Raw genomic sequence first — 17,336 nt, forward strand, 5'->3', positions numbered from 1 at the left:
ACTGGGACGTTCAAGCTTAAATTCATTCAAACGAATACACACACACATTTTATATATATATATATATATATATATATATATATATATATATATATATATATATATATATAAAGTTACAGCCACGAAGGAAAATTGAAACAGTGGAGTTGGTAAGTCTATAGTTCGTCTTATTAGGATCTCCAGTATTTCAATTTTCCTTCGTGGCTGCAACTTTCAATTGATATAATTACCACGTCTTTACTTTTCCGTGATTTAAAATCAAACATTGATATGTATGATATATATATATTAGACACACTTGTCTAAAACTTCCAGCTGAGTCTAGTATAAGCCCCTGTTAACCAGCTACGCTGTCAACGTTCCATTCCTCTCCTTTGTGCAACCATCGCAGATTCAAGACTAGACTATGAAAAAACGAAAGAAAACGGGAATTGATAGAAGGGGTAACTAACGAAATATTTCCAATTAAGTATTGGCGAGTAATGTTGCATCCGAGTAAGTTATATATAAAAACTTAAATCTATACCGAAGCGGGTGAGAGACTGACGAATGACTAAGATAAAAAATGGATAATAAGATATTGGAATTCGTACTTAGAAGGAAACTCAGGCAAAAAAGGTGAAACTTATTAGAAAAGGGAAGAACTAAAAGGATATAGAAAACGAAGTAAGAGGTTGCGAAAGCTTAATAGAATATGCAGAGTATACATCAGGAAATATACATAGAATATACATCAATCCTGGGGGATACGAATCCTTGGGAATTCCAGTCTTCACAGAGAATACATACGACGTCAGAAGCACAGAAACAACAATAAATTGTCAAGGGAGGAATAGCTTCCATTTGTAACATATTCATTTGCACAATACACTCACACGCGTAATATTTTTGTCCGGCAGCTACTGAGCCAAGCCATTAAGCCACTCACTTTCCCCATCCGCAATGTTAAGCAGATCTGGCTTTGGTTATTACCTGGATGGGTGATCGCCAGTAAATACCATTTATCACTGAGAATATTGTCTCATAAATCATTTTGAAATATGGAAAATGAATGTAAAAATCCCTAATTGCTTCGCCGAATTCAAGCTGAGAGAGAGAGAGAGAGAGAGAGAGAGAGAGAGAGAGAGAGAGAGATCTACAAAAAGGCGAATGGACTAACGGTGTCTTGGTCCAAACTATTTCTAAATAAAGAAAAAGAACATGGAAGAACGAACCCTCAAATACCGACGCTTTCCCTATTGGAAACCGAAGCTGCCGCGTCTTCTTCAAACCATTCGAGGGGAAGTCAGAAATCCAGAACCTTCAAATATCCATAACAACGAAAAAAACAGCAGCAAATATTCGGGTACATAAGGATCCTCGAAGCCAGGTGACGAGGAAAGAAATATAGGGTACAAACGCGCGCCTGCCTGCCTTTCTCTCTCTCTCTCTCTCTCTCTCTCTCTCTCTCTCTCTCTCTCTCTTTCCGCGATCTAAATATACACAGCATTACTATATTAAGAAAGCTATTATTATTATTATTATTATTATTATTATTATTATTATTATTATTATTATTATTCAGAAGATGAATTCTATTCATAGAGAACAAGCTTCAAAAGAATATTAAGGCGTTCATTAGAGAGTCGTAGCAGAAGTTAATAAATAAATACATAGAAGATATCATCAGTTAATGGAAAAAAGTAAATTAACACATGAATAAATGAATAGAAGAAATTAAAGTCATTTATAAAATAAACGGAAAATTTCCTAAGGGCAGCAATGCATTACGTCATCGCTAGAACTCTGAGGTTCCAACCGCACATCCCCCGATTTGGAGGGAGACCGTCGTCACGACGGCCAGAAACACTGGTGGTCAGATCAAGCGAAGATCATTCTCCTTGTCCTTTACTTTTTATTTATATATTTTATATCTATTAACTTATCAATTAATTTCTTTTATCCTTTTCTAATAACTGACCTCTACTTTCCGCATTTCCTACCCAACCATCTGTCACTTCTTTCAAATGAACACCTTCATATTTTGTAGAAGCTTGACAATTCAAGTCATTGGCCCCTATGGGGGGCTTGTTCTATATGAATAGGGGTTCATGTTCTTACTACTACTACTACTACTACTACTACTACTAATAATAATAATAATAATAATAATAATAATAATAGACTAAGAAAGACGGTCATCCAAGACCCAGGGAAATATGATGATGGTAAGGAAAGGAGAAGGAAGATCAGGTAAGACATCCCCAATCACAGCGAAGACCTGCAATGAACCACTGATTGGGGAATCTCTCTGGAAGGGAATATAACTGTCAGGTGTGTCATGGGGTTGGGGAGGGGGCAATTCTCCTACAGAATACCCTCTATCCAGTACCAACTCTTCGCCTTCAAACCTCCCAGAAAGAAGAAACAAAAGGACTCATTTCCTCTTCCTTCCTCCAAAGCAACGGAGAACAAATCATGAGACTCAGCATTGTTTGTTCCTTTTGTTCCTCGTTTGTTTTAGCTTTTCCTGCGACGGGAGGAGGACTGCCCCGCCAGAGGAGATGTCCCCCTTAAAGGAAGCCTCCCTCTCTCTCTTGGTTGGGCGCCTCTCTCCTGCAGGACTCTCGCCGGGAGGAATAAGGAATGGATCCTGTGCCTGGTGTCGATGGATTCCAGAAGGATATTGATGTTTGTGCAACAAACACACAAACATGCACAAACACACTGTGTCAACGTACAAACTACTTGGAGTATTCATGATAAATTAAAAACTCAAAAATACATAAAGGAATTTTTAGAAAAATCTTTTCGATTTTAAAACAATACTTGACCGAAATAAAACACAGTGGATTCAGTAAGCTTGAAAAAATATATCTCTCTCTCTCTCTCTCTCTCTAAAAGGTATGCAAATGTGCACTCTACTTGGCAACGACCGAAATGAAAAGATATCGACAGTGCACTGCATAGCCTTGAGAGAGAGGATATCATTCTCTCTCTCTCTCCCTCTCTTCAATCCCCTTCTAAGAGGTATGCAAATGCACACTATACATAGCCATGAAAATCCTTAAGGAAGCCGAACCTGCCTTCCAACAACCGTCTCTCCTGTTCACAAATGAAAAGAAAATCCTTCCAGAGACGTTGAGCCAAATCTATGCAAATGAAGAGACAGGAGTTTCTATTTACAAAGGTTCCCTTTGAGAGAGAGAGAGAGAGAGAGAGAGAGAGAGAGAGAGAGAGAGAGAGAGAGAGAGAGAGAGATTCCTTTGCCCCTTGCAATAATCAACAATGCGAATGCCCAGACCAGGCCTAAAGTCAAACTACGACCTACGACACAAATTTCCTGAGACGAAATATTCCCGAGTCACCAACACAATTAATATCACATCAGTCCATCCTTACAACTCAATAAGAAATCCAAAATCATTTCAGGAAACGACTCTTCCCCTATTTTCCAAGGCCACCCCATGCCCCTAAGAGTCCTCCTACAGGACTCCATGAAAGCAGAGACAAAATTATCTGAGTTTTGGGATCCTGCAGCGAAGTGAACTGGTTTCCTACTGAAGTTAGGGATGTCCTTCGTCAACTGACGAAGCCCGAGTTCCTTCTGGATATTCCTAACAGGATGTCGTTCAGAGTTCCCGATGGAGAAGGAGTTTTCAAAAGTCCTAAGCGAGAGATGCTTACTTGTCCGTTCGGAATGAGACTACCACCGACTGCGTCTTTAAAACTGAATCTGATATAGAATCATTTGTGGCTTTTTCAGATAAAACGAAAAGAAGTATTTTGACATTTGGGTATTTTATTTGTAACCTAATGATAATTGCTATAACACACACTCTCTCTCTCTCTCTCTCTCTCTTGGACATGAGAGGAAAGTTACCGAAAACGGCCACGATTTGAGATATTTTCTTGCATGGTAACCGCTCGACAAAAAAAGCTTCTGAGAGAGAGAGAGAGAGAGAGAGAGAGAGAGAGAGAGAGAGAGAGAGAGAGAGAGAGAGAGAGAGAGATGCTGGTGTTTCTACATTAGAGTTTTGATTCCACGCTTCCAATTACAGGGACAATCATTATTTCTAATCCCTCTGCCTGACACCTTGAATAATCTAAAGACATTTCGAGTCGATGTCTCCCTCCATATCGCCTTCTTCATCAAAGACCTTTGTTTTTTCTCTTCTTTTAATGAGGTTCTAAATTATCTCATTAATGATGATCTCATTAATCCCCTTCCTGGTGAGAGAGAGGGCATTAGAGCTTCGGGCTTTTAAAATCTTATTCCAATCCGATGGAATCTCTGCATTTTGGGAGAACAAAGAGAGATTAAATGGAAAGATGGGGATTCCTTGTGAAGAGAGAGAGAGAGAGAGAGAGAGAGAGAGAGAGAGAGAGAGAGAGAGAGAGAGACAGCAAATAATTTCAACGATTTAGGGAGGTAAAATCATTTCCCAAAGAACACTTAAAATTGCACTGGATAAACTCTCTCTCTCTCTCTCTGAACCTGAAGAAGGATTCTCAGATATATAACTAATGGGTCCTGCAGGAGACTACATACACTGGACATTCAACTGCAGCAGAATCCACATGCCTTGGGCAGTCAGATACCCACAAGAACACTGGACTGAGACAGTGCTAGACAGAGTGACCAAGAATGCTTCTTATCCACAACAACCGGCCCATTTGCTTCCGACTTCTGTCATGTGCATTGATTTGAAGAAGAAAACCAGGTCTAACATGTAGTAAACATGTCATAAATAAAAGTCGACAACTTATCACATACATATCACAGACATGTTGAAAATATCTCAACGACCTCAGTGAAATCCGAATCTCTGGCAATGCTACATAACCGTATGAAACACTAGTTAGGACTACCAGCAAGTTGCCGACTTGTATTCGATTTGTTTGTGACATGTGTGCAACGAGTCGCCGACATGTGTTTATAACGTGTTTTACCGCAAGTGTGGAAGCACCATCAGAATATGGACGAAGAATTTAAAATGACTTTCCACTTGAGGTGAGACTCGCCATATTCACGTCTCATTTTAAAGGATATAGAGAGGTCTCGCGTTCCGTCTTGTGACGAGAACAGACAAGAGACAAAGGAGGACAGACCGGACAGGCAGACTGACCGACATCTGATATGGACGGACATCACTGGAACTCTCTGAGCAGTTCCAAGACAGCCCAGCAGATCACAGCTGCCTCCTCCTGCATTTCTCAAAAGATACTTGGGACGTCACTCGCAAAATTCCCAGTAAATGTCTATAATAATGTCGGAACAGATGTAGAGCTTAATAAAGAAACGAATAAATAAGTAAATGGATAAATAATCGATACATTTTTTAATGAAATATATAAGAAATAAAAAATAATACTAAATACTCCCAGTACGTGTCTGTAATTTCGAAACATGTAGAGATTAACTAACTGAATAAATGCTTACATGAATTAATATATAATCGATTACAAAATTAAAAAGGAAATATATATCAAATAAAAATACAAAAAAAGTCTAAATAAAAATACTAAAACACTTCAAATGCCCACATACCTGAGACACAAGAAAAATGCCAACGAGAACACAAAATAAATAGCCATTTAAGAAGTAATATACAAAGTGATACTCTTCAACTTCATAATGACTGTTTTCATAAATTTATCCTTCGCAGACAAAAAAACTATTTCAAACCCAATTCTAAGAAAAATCCTTTTCTAGTCCTTCCAACTGAAAGAGAAGAACCAGAATGAAAGGAGGAGAAGGAGAGAGGATAAAAAAGGAATAGAGAGGAAAAATGAACAGCGAAGGGATAAGAAGAGGAATGCAAATATTATGGAACAACTTCTTTCTTTCACCTCTCGAGAGGATCTTCTCTCTCTCTTTTTCACACTCGGGGTTTTGTTTTTGCTGTGAAAGAGAGAGAGAGAGAGAGAGAGAGAGAGAGAGAGAGAGAGAGAGAGAGAGAGAGAGAATGTTACAAGAAGCAAATGTTAAGAGAGATTTTTTACAAAAATATTTTTCTTTATTCCTTCAGTAATATATATACTATATATATATATATATATATATATATATATATATATATATATATATATATATATATATATATATATCTCTCTCTCTCTCTCTCTCTCTCTCTAAGACTTTAGTCAGGCTCCAAGGCTCCAAGTTTCTGATGCATAAGTTAATACTGGTAGGACCATCTGATTAAATACTTTTCTTTTTAGAGAAAGTGGCACTTTACTTTTCATAATGTCATTTTGTTTACCAAAAGCTGTCCATCCCATCCTTATCCTTCTTTTAATTTCGGTCTCATGTCCTGGGGAAACACTTACTGTCTGTCCTGAATACTTATATTCATTAACAATCTCTAGAGGTTCGTCCATAACCCTTGCATGTTGTCTCTGCATTTTCATATATATAATGTGTATATATATATATATTATATATTATATATATATATATATATATATATATATATATATATATATATGTATATATATATATATATATATATATATACATATATATATATATATATGTGTGTGTGTGTGTGTGTGTGTGTGTGTGTGTGTGTGTAACTTTAGTAAGAGAAATTAAAACAGAAATATCGCAAAATGCTGATGACTACACAAAAGATGGTTCAAATCCATTTACGTCTACACAAATTCCTACAAAACCATAGAGTTCGAACGAATAAATAATATGTCTAATATCCTATAATATTCCCACTGGAAAAAACCGAGTAATAAACGAATGTTAGTGGAATAATGACCTGCTCCAAATTTACAGGCAGTGGATTTTAACTGTATTTGCCATCACTTCAAAGGACTGATGTTCCAGGTAATATAAACCCTTTGTCAAATGCAAATGAATGATCGGTGATTATTCAATCTCTCTCTCTACCAATAACTTTATTACTCTTCCCCTATAAAAAGAACTTTATCATACACCAAATACGACATTCACTATCAAACCTTTAGCTTTTGACTTCCAGCTCAAATCAATCTACCTCAATCCTATCTATCCTAATCCTTCCTCCCTCCCACTTTGGTCAACCTCAGGATCGGGATAATCCTTTGAAACGTGGAGGTCGGTTTTTCCCAGGACGAAGGTCGTAGGATACAGAAATAGTTTCGTTAGATTCCTGAAGGAATTGGCTTGATTTACTTAGAAGAGAGAGAGAGAGAGAGAGAGAGAGAGAGAGATCACTTATCGTTGACAAGAAGTTGGCAATAAGAGACAAGAAAGGGAAGAGAGAAAGAGAGCAATATTCCCTCTCTCTCTCTCTTAAGACAGGAGACTGTAGGGACAACTCTTAAGGTCAACTGACCTTACTTAGAAAGGTCACCTTGACCTTTGACATAGGGAAGACAAAATCGGTCAAGAAGAAGAAATTACGTCCCACGAAATATGTGTTTTAATTGTCAGATTATTCAAGAAAGCCTTTCAAAATTATAAAGTAAATAACAGATAACCATAACTGCTCAATAATTATTCTGATAACCATCATTAATAATTACCATAATTATGATGAAATACGCGTAATTTTTACAAATTATGAAAAAATACAATTAAAATTTATATTCAAACGTCAATGCTCAATTATACAGATAGTTATAAACAGAATTATCATAACTATGACAAAATACAATTATTATTAATTATCATAAATATGGCAAATGACACTATAAAAATTTCAGCCGAGGGACATCCACAGAAGCGAAAGGTTACAACAACAATAAAAACTCTGGACTTTTAGTTTCATTTCAATTGACTTTCCTAATGAATAATAACAGATGAATAATGATGAACCCAAAACGCCTCCAATGAAGGGTTATTCACTGATCTCTATGGCCGTTAAATCCCACTGGGTTTGGGTCGATGCGATTTGCATGAATCCCGAGTCAAACGGGATTTTGTATAGAGTAAATAACAATTTATTATTGGAGTTATTGCATTGCAAAGTGGAATCGTGATCGAGCCTCCATAGGCCTAATTGCCTCCGGCAAATTGCAATATAGATGGGCCCCTATAGGCCTGATAGCCCAACCATCGCCCCCCCTACCCCCGCCCCACATATTGCAATATATAGAGGTAGACAGGTATTCCTGTTTTAAACATGTGCATACTTCATGAAGAGAGAGAGAGAGAGAGAGAGAGAGAGAGAGAGAGAGAGAGAGAGAGTCCAATTATTGTCTACATAGCCCACTGAGGCAATCTGATCGATCAGTCTGAACAGAAAGGCGTTACAATCGCCAGGGTCACTTAGGGAAGTTGCAAGTTGTAAGTGACTGTAAATGAAAAATGAAGCAAAAAAAAAACAAAAAAAAAAAAAATCGACGGTTTTCACAAAGACCTTCTCCTCCTCTTAAACGAAAGAGCATCGCTGCTTCGTCCGAAAACGACGACGTAAAAAGAAAAGAAACTAAACTAAACGTGATATTTAAAACTTTTTTTTAAGGTCTTTCTGTTTCTTCTCAATTCTTTTCCTCATTCCCTTGTGTCTCTCTCTTCGTGCTCACTTAACAGCTAAGCATAAGCAAGGTCAAGTGGTCTGACTCATAGGAACAGATTATCAAAACAATAGAATTAGCCTATTCAACTGCGCAGGGTTCTATATTGTCAAAAGCGTAAGAGACGATCTTGTGAACAGAACATAGGCCAAGCCCAGGTGGGGGAGGGGGCCGTGGTTGATTTTAGGACATTAGCCAACATCCTCCCACCCCGATCCACCATTCTGTTCCAAACTGTCGATAAATACCCATATCATTTTCCCTGAAAAAAATCGTTAACTTGTTAACTATTGCACGACTGCATATTTAAGTGAAGACAGCATCGTATTGATAGGAATTGTTCTCATCACATTTGAGATTCCTTTATTACGTATGACGTCATGTAACGGTCTCCCTAAACGAAGTTTCCAATTAAAAAAAAAACATAATTCCCAAATTGTTCATTATACGAATCTTACAAGCAATAGACCTACCACTCGTAAACAACGGTATTAAACTACACCTCGTTCAGAGAACAATCTTATCTGCATAGACGTAGTTTATGCGTTGCACATCAATGAAGTTTCTCGTTCAAAAAACCCTAATTCTGAAACTGTTCATGATATGAATCTTAGAAGCAATAGGCCTACCAATCGTAAAAACTAGTACAAAAATACGTTTGTTCAAGGAACACTCTTATTTGCATAGATCTACTTTAGGCGTTGAACACAACTTGCGCCTAATCGGATGTGTTTCTTACAAAGGAGAACTTTGGCCGCTTCAACAAATCCCTTCAACAGCGACTGCCTTTTTCTATGTAACAAGTTCACCTGGTCTCCTTTGTCATAATAAGCGTTAGCAAACACGAACAACTACTCTCTCGTGGGGTAAATAACAGCCTTAAAAACGTCAAGCACAGCAACAGAACGCAATGAAACTAAAAAGAGTTCTGGATCGTTAGTCAAATGAACGCAACAGCGGACAGGAGAAGTTTATTGGCACTACTATGGAAGCCTTTTTCGTAGGCCTATGCTGAATTTACCGTCCAGATTCAACATTATTATAATGGAGCTTTGCCGTTCCGTAAATTAAGTGACGTACTCTCCTAAAGATAAAACGCGTGAATTAAAAACAAATAATTGTATAATTAAGCAATTACATGAACAATTTCATCAACTCGTTTACCTAACGATTGGGTTTTGTCTAAACCTTTAGTCTCCGGAAGAGACGCAACTTTTCACCTCAACAACATTCCATCTTGTACTTTTTCTCTCGTAGAATTGCCGCCAAGATGGCCTTCATGTAAAACAATTTGCTACGATTTTATCTTGGCTACAACCAACAGGTCCCCCGACTCTGAGCACCCCCCCCCCCCCCCATTCCCAGCCCTCAAAAGGCCCAGCCAGCATTAGAATATCGCAAATCGCAGCTCCGTGAAAAACACAAAAATGCTAAACATTTCCTCGTCTCGTAAACCTGTGAAAAAACCATCAAATAAAAATGAAAGGGGGGAATCATTCGAAGCCATAAAGGGACGCTGCACAGCCCATTTTTTATAAAAACGAGGAAACCATTGCTTTGTGGGTGGAAGGGGATGAACTGGGACTGAATATGAATGGTAACCCCTCCCCCTCGGGTGCAAGGTATGAATTCGGGAACAAGGATTAGATGTGTATTATATCAATACATTATTCATTAACATTCACAAGATTAAAAGCGTATGAGAGAGAGAGAGAGAGAGAGAGAGAGAGAGAGAGAGAGAGAGAGAGAGAGAGAGAGAGAGAGAGAGAGACCCATCAATCAAGAGGCAGGTGTGACATAAAGGTCATTCCCGTCCCTCTCCGTCCTTTAGGCGAATGAGGTGGAGCAATCAACGCTTTTATATACAATGCATCAGTTACTTCAAATTATATAACGAGATTATGTCAAATTATACAACGATATTTAACAAACGTTACAAAATACAGACTCAGGATGCGCAAACCTCCTCCAGCTCTAAAAGCAATTTTGGAACTAGAATTTTAATACAGAATTTGGGCCAAAGGCTAATAAGCGCTGGGACCTACGAGGTCATCACAACGCTGAAAGGGAAATTTGACAGTACGAAGGTTTGAGCAGTGCAACAGGAGGAAAACCTTTTGCAGTCGAAACAGAACTTTGAAACAAGTGGCAGGAGAGGCTGGAGGGAAGTCAGTTGGAAGAAAGAGAATATGGACGGAGGTACAGCAAAAGAAATGAAAGGGTATAAGGAAGAGACGTTGCAAAGAACCACGAGTGACAAAGCGCCGATTTTGAAGACGACGATATGAGGCTTCTGTGATAAACGCAGAATGGAAGCGCTGGACTTCCTTCCTTTATGTAACATTTATCATAAAACGTGAATTTGAAATTCGGTGTTATCGAGTAAAAGGTGAATGAAGCCTTATTTAATGCATTATTTTAATGCATTCCTTTCACTCGTGTGCATTCCAGCCATCAATCACGGATCCCCGATGCTCAAACCGCAGCACCCGATTCATCTGCAAAGACCTATACCTCCTGACCTCCGCCCCCGCCCCCGCCCCTCCCCTCCCCACCCCCAACCCCTTCTACCCATTCATAATTGTCATTCTGGGCGCTTATGCCATCTCTCGTCTGTCCCCGTGGATGAACGTGACAATCATCCTCTCTCTCTCTCTCTCTCTGAAATAGTGTGCTATGGATTAGGTACGGGAAATGGGGTGGCTTCTCAAGGAGAGAGAGAGAGAGAGAGAGAGAGAGAGAGAGAGAGAGAGAGAGAGAGAGAGACTCTTAGATTTACAGGGTAGACAATCAGATAATCGGTACAAACACATTCATGCATACATCTATGTGTATATATGGGTGCCCATTTAAGCAGAAACTCAAAAAGAAACTATTATGAACTCGTTACTTTACCTTTTTAACAGAAGAATGAACAGCCAGAACACGACGTAACCAGGAATAAATATCAAATATTATCACGAGCGCTTAGATATACTAATTACTCGACCTCGATGAGGTAATTATATTTCTTACTAAAGTGACTGCAACCCAGCAGAATCCACAGAGAAAATGCCTGAGGTTACCTCGGCTGCTACGCATAAACCTTACTTTACCTCGACGAGGCACTGCCTCTGTTTCTTATTTCAGGTGACTGCAACCCGTAACAACGGATGACCACCAGATATGAATTTATAAAATTACTGAAGAAAAAACAACGGCTAATTAAATCATACACCAGTTTCCATAAGTCATAAACGGAGACTTCCTTCAATTAAAATTTTTTCATATATATAAAAATGAATACAAAATAAAATCTGATATAAAACCACCGCCTAAAAACGGAACGGGTTTTATATTTGGTGAATCTCAGAAACAGGCAACAGAATAAGGCTGAATTTGAACCAGTATATAACTTGAACTGAAATACTTTAATATTATATTCTAAAAGAGAATTGTTTGTTCCATGCAAGTTTAACGGACCACAAATTATGAACGGGTGAATATTCCGCTAATATTCAATCGGATATTCACAGAACATTCACTCCATGAATACAATCTGAACATTCACTCTCTCCCTATGTGATGACAATGCGGAATGTTAATGAATATATATTACTACCCATATTTGGGATAAAAAAAACAATTGTATTTGAACACCTAGCCTCAAAATTACACGGCTCAACTTCCTTTCTCCATTATTCAACTTCCCACTAAATACTCGATCAATCTCTTTGCCCATTTCCTTTAGGCCTATATGCACTACCTTCCCACTTTCCGTTCCTCTATCACTCTCTTTTCCCAATTTCCGTTAGGCCAATGCTAAGCCAAATATTCGTGTGTATCCCTCCGCCCTCCCGGGAACACAGAGCACTCGAGGGACTGTTAAAAGATTCCTGGGAATTTGTTTAGGACATCTGACAAGTGTTCCATCGTCATCAAAGTCCCGGCTTTCAACGGAAATTGAGCTTCACAAATTACTACTGCTACTGCTACTACTCCTTCCCCTCTTCCTCCTTTTGGGGTCACCCTTATCTTTAAACTCACACGAGAGTTCGTGCAGGATACAGGAGACTAAGACTCCCTCCCCCCCCGCCCGCCCCACCCCGAAGACATTCCTTCCTTATGGATTTGCATAAGCTACGAATACGTCACAATACGCTTCAGCATCATACACATCCCTGCGTTATGAGAGAGAGAGAGAGAGAGAGAGAGAGAGAGAGAGAGAGAGAGAGAGAGAGAGAGACACTAACGGTTGAGTAGACAATTCTGCTAAGCAGTGGTCTAAATTTTCAGTCATTGCTAGGCGAAGGAAATTAATCTAATTGACCTGAATATAAGAGAGAAGAGAGAGGAGAGCGAGAGAGAGAGAGAGAGAGAGTTTTAGAGAGAGAGAGAGAGAGAGAGATTTTTAAGCATTAATGGCAACTGCAGACAAGTATAAATAATTAGAATATATTACAATAATATCTCTAGGCCTAATGCACGGACACTATTCAGATACAGGGGAGTTTAAGCCAATAATTGTAATGATATCACTCGTATGGCGACTACTACTACTACTACTACTACTAATGATAATAATAATAATAATAATAAATGCAGCAACTTCAGCACCGGTATATATAGAAGGACAGTAACCGAACTGTCAATAAATAAGGATACTATACTAATCTTCAATTCCTAAATACTGACGAAATTACCCTGAGCATCTGTTATTGATTTTCAACCAATTCTTTTATCAGATCACAACATTTAACAGTAATGAACGATAAAACTAACAGTTAAATAATGATAATTTACTTTACCAAAGTGATACGATCAATAGCCAAGGAAGAGAAGCAATACTTGGGCTCTGTCAATTCTCATAAGAGACAATACCAGTTGATCGTAGACACTAGACAGGACAAGGCGTCATCGCTGCCACGACCCACTTCTGACTTTGCATTAATAGTTTGTTTTCCAAATCTTTCTTCTAATGGTGGTCTACTAGTAACCTCATTATTCATCAGTATCGGCTATTTAGCTGAAAAATACAGCTTCTTATGTCACAACCAAGTTCATTTTTTTTATCGACACCAAGGGTAAGCTATTGTATTTAATTAAAATATCTTGACGTAAACTGTTATGAAGGTTGCTTAGAATATGGTATTTTCTACAGAAGCAATCCGCGGTGGCTTAGACTATGGCAATTGACTGATTCCTATGTTATTTGAGTTACTGTACAAGATTTAAAAGTAATATCCATTCGGCCGGCTGTAACTAAGCAGTAATTGACCTTTGAAAGTTACATAATAGCCGCTACCATGACAACAAAACTCAAAGGTTATAGGTTAAGTTTTGAGTTCCGAACCAAACCGAAAAAATCATTTCCTTACCAACCCTTTGTAAAGCAACTAAAATAACATAGAAAATGTCAATTGCCATAGTCTAAGTCACCGAAGAACGGTCCTACAGGAAGGTACCAAGTATTCGTTACGGTGAAGGAGATGTACACAGCCGCCATGTTTAAATTCCCCACCAACCACAGGAGCCATATGTTTCACTAAGGGGGGAGGGCGGGGGGTAACGCACAGGGGGGAGGGCGGGGTAAGGTGGAAGGTACGAGTTGTCTTAGCAGCACCCCCACTGAATAGTAACATACCTTGGCGCACACTTTCGGCGAAAGCCTAACACTCACTTTCCTAAAACATAATAATTAAGAATAATGTTTGGACCTTACCTTAAAGGGGTGGAGGGTACAAAGCAGCAGCTGCTTTTAAGAATGCGTGGAGGCGGGTCTTGGGTTCCTCAAAATGCAGCTTGAAATAAGCAACAGCCAAGTACCCGACGAAGTTATACATTCTCCTCCCGTATCTTGGAGTTGACTGAATGGGGGCAAAAGACCTGCTTTCTCAGGAGGCCGTGTCCTGGCAAAAAACCGATTATCGATCATAATTACCTGAGTAAAAGGCAGAAAAATCTTTGTAACTCATGTAACAATTGTTACATGAAGTTGGCAAAGAGTTCCTGGTGAGGGGCTGGGGCGAGCGTGAAGTAGATGCAGCAGTGGATGTCATGGCGGCAGATTCAACAGTGTTGGAGTTCTACAGTTAGGAGGTGGCAGGAGGCCAGACCGTAGAAAACAGGGTAGGAGAGGTGGGGTGGAGTAGTAAAAATGCTTTGATGCTATTGGTTGAGGCAGGGTGGGGCTGAGGTAAATGAACAAGCACTTAAAACAAAATAAAGTTGGCAATGTTAAGGGTAATAAAAAGGTAAATGGGTAGTTAAGGACAACTAAATGTAAATGTTGGGATGGGTTCCAAAAATAGTGAAATAATTACAAATGACAATATATAAAACGGGCCCAGGAGCGGGTGGGATTTAAGTCCTGGGTGGTAAATGTGTAATAGGGCCTATAGTTGTTTTAATAAATACAAAAGACCCAAATTAAACATAGGTTAGCATATAACAAAAACTAAGAATTAAACTTGTAGGGGATGTTGCCTGACCAGGGTGGGGTTGGGCCTGCTGTAACCCCCCTTAAAGAACCAAACCAACCTAACATAACCTAACCTAGCAGGGGATGTAACCTTACCTAGTAGGGAACTTAACCTTGTAGGCAATGTTGCCTGACCAGGGGGGGCTTTGCCCCCAGTACCCCCCTTAAAGGCCTAAAGGCTAACTTAACCTAGTAGGAATGTAACCTAACCTAGTAGGGAATATTGCCTGACCAGGGGGCTTCGCCTCCCGTAACCCCCCCTTAAAGGCCTAACTTAACCTAGTAAGGAATGTAACCTAACCTAGTAGGGAATATTGCCTGAACAGGGGCTTTGCCCCCCGTACCCCCCCTTAAAGGCCTAACCTAAACCTAGTAGGGAAATACTAGGCCTAACGTAACCTGTAAGGAAGGTAACTAACCAACCTAACCTAACCTAACCTAGTAGGGAATATTGCCTGACCAGGGGGGCTTCGCCCCCACGTACCTCCTCCCCGTACCCCCCCCCTTAAAGGCCTAACCTAACCTAGTAAGGAACGTAACCTAACCTAACCTAGTAGAGGGAAATACTAGGCCTAATGTAACCTAGTAAGGAATGTAACCTAACCAACCTAACCTAACCTACCCTAGTAGGGAATATTGCCTGACCATGGGGGCTTGGGCGCTCCCCCCCGTACCCCCCCTTAAAGGCCTAACCTAACCTAGTAAGGGGATGTAACCTAACCAACCTAACCTAACCTAACCTAGTAGGGAACATTACCTGACCAGGGAGCTTCGCCCCCCGTACCCCCCCTTAAAGGCCTAACGTAACCTAGTTAAGGAATGTAACCTAACCAACCTAACCTAACCTAACCTAGTAGGATGTAACCTAACCTAAAACCTAACTCCTAGTAGGTAATAGGGGGGTTGCCCTGACCAGGGGGGCTTCGCCCCCGTACCCCCCCTTAAAGGCCTAACCTAACCTAGTTAAGGATGTTAAAACCTAACCTAACCTAACCAACCTACCTAGTAGGGAACATTGCCTGACCAGGGGGGCTTCGCCCATGGTTGCTAAACGCCCCCGTACCCCCCCTTAAAGGCCTAACGTAACCTAGTAAGGAAGGTAACCTAACCTAACCTAGTAGGGAAATAGTTTAATGCCTAACGTAACCGGGAATAAGGATTGTAACCTAACCACCGAACCTAGGTGGGAATATTGCCTGACCCCCCCCCCCCATGGGGGGATTAGCCCCCCCCGTAACCCCCCCTTAAAGGCCCCTTAACCGTAAACCTAGTAAGGAATGGTAACCTAAACAACCTAACCTATAGGGAACAATTGCCCTACCAATGGGGGCTCGCCCCCCCGTGAACCCCCCCTTAAGGCCTAACCGGGGAACCTAGTTAAGGAACCGTAACCTAACTAACCTAGGGTAGGGAAATACTTAGGCCTGACCCCCCCGTTTAACCCCCCCCATAGTTAAGGAAATGGTAAACCTAACAACCCTAAACTTAGTAAGGGAATAATGCCTGACCAAAGGTGGCCTTCAACCCCCCCCCGTAAACCCTAACCCTTGAAAAGGCCTTCCAAAATAACCTAGTAATGGAAGTACCTAACCACCTAGCCTGAACCTAAGGGGGGCCTTAGTAGGGAATTATTTGCCTACCAGGGGGCTTTTCGCCCCCGTACCCCCCCTTAAAGGGCCCTAACCTAACCTTAGTAAGGAATGTAAAGCCTAACCTAAACCTAAACCTAACCTGAACCTAGTTAGGGAATAACATTGCCTTGACCAGGGTGGGGGCTTCGGCCCCCCCACCCCTTAACCCCCCCTTAAAGGCCTAACCTAACCTATTAATGAATGGTAACCTCAACCAACCTAACCATAAACCCTAACCTAGTAGGGAACATTGGCCTAAACCAGGGGGGCTTAGGCCCCCCGTAACCCCCCCTTTAAGTGAAACTAACCTAAGGGCCTAAGTAAGGAAACCGTAACCTAACCTAAAAAACCTAGTAGGTAAATAGTAAAGGCCTAACGTAACCTAGTAAGGAATGGGTAACCTAACACCTAACCTAACCTCACCTAGTACCAATATGGGCCTTTGCCCAGTGGTTTCCGGGGCCCCCAGCGTACCCCCCTTAAGAAAAGGCCTAACGTAACTTAGTAAGGAAATGTGACCTAACCAGGAACCTAACCTACAAACCTAACCTAGTTATGGGAATATTGGCCATGACCATGGGGGCTTCAACCCACCCCCTGTTACCCCCCCGCCCCCTTAAAGGCCTTAACCTAACCGAGTAAGGAATGTAACCTAACCAAAACCTAAACCTTAGTAGGGTAACCAAGGTAGGGCCGAATGTAACCCCCAACCCCCCCCCCCCCCCCCCCCCGGTTTATCCACCCTTGAAGAA

Source organism: Macrobrachium nipponense, chromosome 25 (assembly GCF_015104395.2).
Source record: "Macrobrachium nipponense isolate FS-2020 chromosome 25, ASM1510439v2, whole genome shotgun sequence".
NCBI classification, from domain to species: domain Eukaryota; kingdom Metazoa; phylum Arthropoda; class Malacostraca; order Decapoda; family Palaemonidae; genus Macrobrachium; species Macrobrachium nipponense.